At 32.7% G+C, this 9513-nt stretch overlaps 2 non-coding genes across 2 annotated transcripts; both read right to left on the reverse strand.

Moving 5' to 3' along the window:
- Positions 1-1966: 1966 nt before the first annotated feature.
- TRNAS-GGA (transfer RNA serine (anticodon GGA)) lies at positions 1967-2040 on the reverse strand. The gene has a single exon. It is a non-coding gene; the product is annotated as a tRNA-Ser (tRNA).
- Positions 2041-8643: 6603 nt separating this feature from the next.
- On the reverse strand, positions 8644-8717 carry TRNAS-GGA (transfer RNA serine (anticodon GGA)). The gene has a single exon. It is a non-coding gene; the product is annotated as a tRNA-Ser (tRNA).
- Between the last annotated feature and the right edge of the window lie 796 nt (positions 8718-9513).

Here is a 9513-nt window from a genome sequence, read left to right on the forward strand (position 1 = left end):
TATGGAAAACATTTTTTTATAAATGATTGCTGCTGAATGGTTGCTTTATAATTAAAAATTAAATATTTAAATTACTATGAATGCATCATCGATGTATCACACATTTAATTTAGAAGTCAAACAGCAAAAATCAGCGTTATATTTTCAAATTTCCTGTGAAAGTCCCGTGAAAAACCTTTCCTGTGAAAATTTGAAAATATAACGCTGACGTTTGTTGTTTAACTTCTAAATTAATATTTGTTCAGCGTGTTACTATATCTAAATTATCATATATTTGTTTTTTAAATTTAAATTAATGCATAACACTTCTGTTTATATATGAGAATGTTAAACGCGTTACTTGCGAATGTGTGTATCCTGATTTGACTGATCAACTTTTCCTACTTAATTTGGAAAGTTTCTGAATATTTTCAGTATAAATTACATAAACTTTTAATTTGACACTTAGGTTTAAAATATACCCACATTTCTCCGTTCAGCATAAAACAAAGCCTAGGAATTTTACTTCTAGCTCTAGATCAAAATTTTTATAATATTATATTTTCATACTGAATAATTTTTTAACTAATTAAATCACCATTATTCACTCAGATTATTTTTTAACATATTAATCATTCGCTTCAAAGGAATCTGAGGTTTCATATAATACTCATTTATGAATGTTAAATACATGTTTAGTGACCAGGATAGAGAAATTTGTTGGCTAATGTGCAGGCAAGCCTCCACATTTATTCAACATCAAGTCTGTTCACTGCGACCGCTCAATGACAGAGCGAAATTGACGGCTACAACCGGTTTCTCCTCCTTCTGCTGCTGGGCTCCGAAGGTGTAAGACGGTCTTCTGGCTGTCCTCAACCCGGCTTTTGCACCATTTTTTTTTTTTGTCCTCGTCCTTTTTCGTTCATTTTTTTTACTGCCATCTCCATATTGTATGTAGAGCAATGCATACCTCCAAGTAAAGAAATTGGTACTGAAGATTCAACTAAAATAATTTAGAGACTAACTGCCGCTGTAAATTGACGATGTTCTACAATTAAAAAAACTCTCGAAAGAAATTCATGTGCACGTGTTCTACTTTCAGGATGATGTGAATATTCGCCTTGCGCTTCTTCAAAAATATATTGAAATAACCAGTCAATTCAATTTCCGCCGTTATAAAGTTTGACTTTTTTTTATCATGAAACTTTGCTTAACGAAGATGAACTGATATCTACTTTGATTGGAATATCACGCATTTCTCGTACGAAAGGTTAGGATTCAAAATGGTAGGACTGTTTCTTTCGGCCGTTATACGATTTCGATTGACAATCTTCTGCCTGGCGATATTTACTTAATTTATGCTGGTATTAATTCAAAATCTTATGATGTCAAGATACAATAAATATTACTTAATTTACGTTATTTGAAGTATCATCCTTTGGGGGTAAGTTACTTTAATTTTATATTTCTTTTAGACCACACACTTCTATCATCACTTCATATTTATATTACAGCTTAGGACTACTCATGTAGTATAGATTTCCTGATTTTTGCCTAATTATGATACAAAGATCTGGCTCATTTATAAAACATAACGCTTAAGGTATAACAAAAGCTAATCTAGCATTACCGCTTAATTAATGTTAAATATCTCAATTGCCTTATCTTGAAATGAGAATAGGTTTTGTTTTAATAAGGAAAGTATGCAAATATTTTTAAAAGAAAGACCTAAATTTTATTTTCTAAAATAAATCCTTTCTCACCAGAGATAAATAAGAATTTAATCCTTCTACTCGAATTTTTCCCCATGTGACGTATATTTTCTAACAGTTTCACACAAGATGGTATATGATTTTCACGAGAAGGCTTTACTTCATCTTCCGAAAATTCCTGTTACGTTCATAAATATTCCGTCTTTAACCGTTCATAAATATTCCGTAGGGGCATTAGGTATTTTTGGAAGCAAGAGAGATGAAAAATGAGCAATCGCCTTCGCCGGAAATCGAACCACGGGCCTCTGGAATTCCGGCCCAGCGTGCAGTACCACTACACCACGAAGGCACGCTAGGAAGGCGGGAGACGTACCTTATAAAGACATATGTGCTTATATGATATGATTTTCGTTATTTGTGGAAGTGTAAAATATTAAGTTATGCATTTTATACTATTCGTCCCATCCATTCAAAATTTCTTAATCGATAAATGGGGTAAACAAAAGAGTATACTCGTCATATTTCACGCTTATAGCATCCTGTTGATAATGCAATGCTTTTAGTTTACTTACCATAAGAGTTGCGAGAGTAATGTTTTAACTAATATCATTGCTCGTAAAACTGGATCATGAAAGGCTCTTGGTTATTTTAATTTTCACTCAATGGAATTCATATAATACATCGTAACTCTTTAAGATGATAGCGGAATGATGCTAGTTAGAATATACATGAAGATAAAGCTTCGATACTTTTCTTCCTATCTAGACTTCCATCTAGTTTTGCTTCACATTGAACACAGCAGAGCTATATCAACTTTGAATGGGATATCGAATATATTGCATCACCATATTTATTCTCATCTTCAAAGTGCATTTCAGAGAGTTCACCATTCTATTCTCCAAGTTACGATCTCATTGTAAGAAGTCTGACTCATCGAAATCAGCATGTCTCTCGAAACACTACTCGTTCAATTTATTGCACATTCTTCTCAAGAAGATGCGGCGTCTTTGCATTTCGTGAGTTCTTATCTCATACATAGAAAAAAGTGGAAGATATACCGAGAAAAAAAAGAGAAAGAAAAAAACGAAATAAAACGTACGGCTGTTAAAAAACAACATTTTTGAAAGGTTTCAGTTGAGGCAAGGCAAATATCGACAAAGACATAAAGTTCCAAATGACAATCATGGGATTTGAAGGATATAAAGGGAAAAGGAAGGGGGAAAACTCGTAAAAATATTTCTTTCTGAATCGCAGTAATCATTTGATGGTTCTAGATAAAACTGGTGTAAGTGACCGTATCTCATGACGCAAATTTCTTGATATTGAAGTTATTATTTACAGAGTTTTCTCAATGAAATCTGCATAGCTCTATTTCCTCTTCAACTGCGTATTCGATTATCCAAGGCAACTAATAAACAAGTGGTTAAAGAAATGACATTTTTAACATACATCTTTAAGAATACGTACATAAATCATTAAGAATTTAAATTTTATACATCAAAGGAGAACATTCTTCCAAAATTATATCACACAGATATTATATCGATTTGTTTAAAGGTAAATTTAATTTAAATTAAAGTTTAATAAAATATTTCTTCAAGATTTATTCATCGCAGCACATTAGTAAACATTCTATTTCTATTATTAACATTTCAATTGCAAACGTACGATATATCCTAAACGCTAAATTTGGAGCATTTGCATTTTCTTATTTATATTTTAAGGCAAACAATGGCCCATTTATTTGTATTGCGGAGAAGTGAAGTAACCTTTCATTTCTGTAAGTTTTCAAACAATTACGGGCAGTTTTCTTTCAAATTAATTCAAAAAAAGGAACAAATTTTCTTAACACTTCAGGCTGATTAGAAGAAGAATGCAGTGAAACAAAAATGCATATTTAAACAGTAATAGAAATATCATTACTATGGAGATATATTCATAATAAAGGAATACGTATTTCCATTCAAATGTTGCTTAGATATGGATACATGTGAAGGATATGTTTATATATTTATCATAAATGCCTCGTCATTTTCAGTTTTTATATGTTAATTGGTAAATAAATATCAAGCTATTTTAAAAATAGTGGATATAATAACTTATTTTTTGAAAAATATGAAAGAAAGCCTTTGGGTAACTCATTAATGAATAAAAGGAAAGTATAAAAATCGCTTTTTGAAGAATGCCTTTCAGGTAGGATTGGAGTTTTAGCTAAGTCTTTTCCTTGCGTCAGCTTTATCTTTGCCATTATAAGAAAGAAAAACAATTTTCTAAGAGGAAAGTCAGAGTATGTAAAACTTATTTGCTTTTTAGTTTTAGAAAATTAGACGAACGAAAGAAGAGAATGATGGCAAGATAATGAAACTGCGAGCTGTTCACCTGTTGCCAAACTTTTCTCATTATATCGGTGTTCTGTGAACTTCTCATTGGTGAAAAACCTCGGAAGCTTTGATCCTGGTATCTCCATCATTGATGCCATTTTGATTTTTATTTATTACTTTGTTTATCATCATTTTAGGTAAACTAAGCGTGTAGACTTGGTATCGTTAACAGAAGTTCCTTGGATAGCTATCATTTTCCGATTATTTGTCGAAGTTAGTTTTAATTTAATTAACAGAGACAAGTTATGTACGTTATGCTTTTCCGTTTTACTTCCAAAACTACATTTATATAAATACAATTCACATATCATTGTCCAGAACGTAATTATTCCGTTTATCGTATCTAAACTGCAATCTGCTATTCATTGCAAATGTACAGGTCTACAGAAAAAGTCTTGAATGAGCTTGAATATGACAGTGATTGATGGTTAAACCTCATAAGACAAACAAATGTATGTTTCGTATAGATTAAATGAAAAATATTCTATGCAGACCATGAATAACAACAAAGTGAAAATAAGAAACGTTTATTATTTTACCTGTTTCGCACTATTTATCTGAATACGAAAAATAATTAAGCACAAATTATCTAACCGAATTATTTAATAATTAAATTTTCAAAGACTAAATAGGTTATTTTATCTTCTTCCATAGGATTTAAGTTGTAGTAAAACTAACTAGCAAAAACGTAACAATAATGTTACTGTAATAATTCGAGGATTAGTGAATTTTAGAACGTAGCATTAAATCTGAACATATATTAGCAATGCATAATAAAAATTTGTTACATCTAGCAATCTCTGAGATTTTATCAATACATGGAAATTTTCGTCGACCTTAGTAAAACGTTGTTCATTATAAAAGAATTAAATAAGTCCAAATTACTGTAACAAGTTAAATAACATTTAGAAATTGAGTCGCGTGCTTTTCTTCTCAATTTATTAAAAAACTTATTAGAAATAAAGGTATGATTACGTTTTCTAAAGCTAAGCTCTTGATCTATCACTTCCGGACATCTTAAACGTTCAAAATGCTCTTAAGTTACTCGGCAAACCGGTTTTCAACATCTAATACTGCTAAATGCGAGAATTCACCTATAAATTTTGAGACTATATATGTTTTTGAACTTTCACAATAACATGATAAATACAAGAATCTTCTACCCACCCAACCGGTATAGTCAACCGGTCGCTGACTGCCGTGCCGAAGAATCCGGGTTCGAATCCCGAAGACATGGATGTTTGTAAATGTATAGTCTCCGTACGGCATGGAGGCACTCAAGTATGCGGCTTAAGTAAAAGAGATTTTCCTGTCCCTAAATGGCAACAATAAAACTCCTACATTCGTGAACTGCATAAAACAATTTCATTTTGGGCTGCACGCAAGCAGGTTTTCTAGTAGCTCACGCGCTGGAGAATTCAGCTGAAGGCAAACCACCGTGAAATAACAAAAATTGAGAGACGGCCTTTTTGTGAGTGCAGCCGAGTGAAGAATAAACTGTTTTCGTGTTCCAAAACAAAGCTAGATGATAAAAAATTCCCCCAAAACTCATTTGAATTTGGAGTAGTTATACGTCATGTACATCTCGTATACCGGAAAATGATAAGCGCAGGAAGCGTTTGTGACGTTTTTAAAGAACTCTGAGATTACTAAACTATCCTTTAAAACTCAAATTATAATTTTTCAAAATTTAGATGCTCTTTTGATTTCAAAACGTAAATATAAAAATATAATATTGAAAGGAATTAAGTACAAGAAGTAAATGAGACATGTAATCTCATTTGTTTGGAAACTTAATTGCATTAAAGTTTAAAAATAAAATCTTGAGCATACGAACCAAGGAAAGGTCCTATTATCTTGACAGTAAGTTTTTAAAATCGATGTAAAAATTTATTTCACAGAAAGAATTCTCTAAATTATGGAAAAGCACTCAAAGGTACTTTACCTGAGTACAGGAAAAGTGCCCTTGTTAGGAGGTTTACATTAAGTTATTTGGATGCTGAGAGCCGTGAAAAATGAACATTGCCCTCGCAGGGACTCGAACCACGGACCTATCAAAATACGCGCCGAGTGTGCTGACCACTACACCACAAAAGCATGCTAAGAAGGCGAGAGAAATACCTTACATACTCTCCCTTTTAAAAGGCGACTGGGGATTAGAGGACCCAATCGCCAAATCCTGGTGGTTGAGAATCATTATCCACTACCATTTTAGTTAGGGCGCCAGAGTACAGAGATTAGGTTATTTCGATGCTGGGAGACGTAAAAAATGAGCAGTGCCCTCGCCGGGACTCGAAACACGGACCTCTCTAAATACACACCGAGTGTGGTGACCACTACACCACGAAGGCGTGCTAAGAAGGCGGGAGAAATACCTTACACCCTCTAGTGTTTTTATCTCAGAAGAGAACGCTTTCGTGGAGGACCTTTTAACGGAAAATGGCTCGTATTCATACTACATATGGTAAACATCACTAAACCTCCTGTTCGGTAAGCAGAATTTGAACCCGGATCGAAAATCTAATGTTCAGAGATTTTACAACTCCGCTCCTGGTGAGCAAATCGACAGATAAATTATGAAGACAATAAACAAAATGATATGGAAAACATTTTTTTATAAATGATTGCTGCTGAATGGTTGCTTTATAATTAAAAATTAAATATTTAAATTACTATGAATGCATCATCGATGTATCACACATTTAATTTAGAAGTCAAACAGCAAAAATCAGCGTTATATTTTCAAATTTCCTGCGAAAGTCCCGTGAAAAACCTTTCCTGTGAAAATTTGAAAATATAACGCTGACGTTTGTTGTTTAACTTCTAAATTAATATTTGTTCAGCGTGTTACTATATCTAAATTATCATATATTTGTTTTTTAAATTTAAATTAATGCATAACACTTCTGTTTATATATGAGAATGTTAAACGCGTTACTTGCGAATGTGTGTATCCTGATTTGACTGATCAACTTTTCTTACTTAATTTGGAAAGTTTCTGAATATTTTCAGTATAAATTACATAAACTTTTAATTTGACTCTTAGGTTTAAAATATACCCACATTTCTCCGTTCAGCATAAAACAAAGCCTAGGAATTTTACTTCAAGCTCTAGATCAAAATTTTTATAATATTATATTTTCATACTGAATAATTTTTTAACTAATTAAATCACCATTATGCACTCCGATTACTTTTTAACATATTAATCATTCGCTTCAAAGGAATCTGAGGTTTCATATAATACTCATTTATGAATGTTAAATACATGTTTAGTGACCAGGATAGAGAAATTTGTTGGCTAATGTGCAGGCAAGCCTCCACATTTATTCAACATCAAGTCTGTTCACTGCGACCGCTCAATGACAGAGCGAAATTGACGGCTACAACCGGTTTCTCCTCCTTCTGCTGCTGGGCTCCGAAGGTGTAAGACGGTCTTCTGGCTGTCCTCAACCCGGCTTTTGCACCATTTTTTTTTTTTTTGTCCTCGTCCTTTTTCGTTCATTTTTTTTTACTGCCATCTCCATATTCTATGTAGAGCAATGCATACCTCCAAGTAAAGAAATTGGTACTGAAGATTCAACTAAAATAATTTAGAGACTAACTAACTGCCGCTGTAAATTGACGATGTTCTACAATTAAAAAAACTCTCGAAAGAAATTCATGTGCACGTGTTCTACTTTCAGGATGATGTGAATATTCGCCTTGCGCTTCTTCAAAAATATATTGAAATAACCAGTCAATTCAATTTCCGCCGTTATAAAGTTTGACTTTTTTTTATCATGAAACTTTGCTTAACGAAGATGAACTGATATCTACTTTGATTGGAATATCACGCATTTCTCGTACGAAAGGTTAGGATTCAAAATGGTAGGACTGTTTCTTTCGGCCGTTATACGATTTCGATTGACAATCTTCTGTCTGGCGATATTTACTTAATTTATGCTGGTATTAATTCAAAATTTTATGATGTCAAGATACAATAAATATTACTTAATTTACGTTATTTGAAGTATCATCCTTTGGGGGTAAGTTACTTTAATTTTATATTTCTTTTAGACCACACACTTCTATCATCACTTCATATTTATATTACAGCTTAGGACTACTCATGTAGTATAGATTTCCTGATTTTTGCCTAATTATGATACAAAGATCTGGCTCATTTATAAAACATAACGCTTAAGGTATAACAAAAGCTAATCTAGCATTACCGCTTAATTAATGTTAAATATCTCAATTGCCTTATCTTGAAATGAGAATAGGTTTTGTTTTAATAAGGAAAGTATGCAAATATTTTTAAAAGAAAGACCTAAATTTTACTTTCTAAAATAAATCCTTTCTCACCAGAGATAAATAAGAATTTAATCCTTCTACTCGAATTTTTCCCCATGTGACGTATATTTTCTAACAGTTTCACACAAGATGGTATATGATTTTCACGAGAAGGCTTTACTTCATCTTCCGAAAATTCCTGTTACGTTCATAAATATTCCGTCTTTAACCGTTCATAAATATTCCGTAGGGGCATTAGGTATTTTTGGAAGCAAGAGAGATGAAAAATGAGCAATCGCCTTCGCCGGAAATCGAACCACGGGCCTCTGGAATTCCGGCCCAGCGTGCAGTACCACTACACCACGAAGGCACGCTAGGAAGGCGGGAGACGTACCTTATAAAGACATATGTGCTTATATGATATGATTTTCGTTATTTGTGGAAGTGTAAAATATTAAGTTATGCATTTTATACTATTCGTCCCATCCATTCAAAATTTCTTAATCGATAAATGGGGTAAACAAAAGAGTATACTCGTCATATTTCACGTGCATTTCAGAGAGTTCACCATTCTATTCTCCAAGTTACGATCTCATTGTAAGAAGTCTGACTCATCGAAATCAGCATGTCTCTCGAAACACTACTCGTTCAATTTATTGCACATTCTTCTCAAGAAGATGCGGCGTCTTTGCATTTCGTGAGTTCTTATCTCATACATAGAAAAAAGTGGAAGATATACCGAGAAAAAAAAGAGAAAGAAAAAAACGAAATAAAACGTACGGCTGTTAAAAAACAACATTTTTGAAAGGTTTCAGTTGAGGCAAGGCAAATATCGACAAAGACATAAAGTTCCAAATGACAATCATGAGATTTGAAGAATATAAAGGGAAAAGGAAGGGGAAATCTCGTAAAAATATTATTCTAATCTAAATCTCGTAAAAAAAGCTAATATAATTCTGCAATTATGTTGCGCAAACAAAAACATTTCAATGAAAAACATCAGCCAAGGATTACATCTTGTTCCTTATCGTACTTAACTTATTAACCTGTAAAAAATGTCAGACCTGTTATCTAATTAAAACAAATCCCAAACAGCTCGTAATTAATTCTTCAACTTATTCAGCTAACAACACAGCACTAGTCTCATTTAGACTTAATACTATTAC

This window comes from Stegodyphus dumicola, chromosome 3 (assembly GCF_044657685.1).
Source record: "Stegodyphus dumicola isolate Sdum_Otavi_A_Nest chromosome 3, ASM4465768v1".
Lineage (NCBI taxonomy): Eukaryota > Metazoa > Arthropoda > Arachnida > Araneae > Eresidae > Stegodyphus > Stegodyphus dumicola.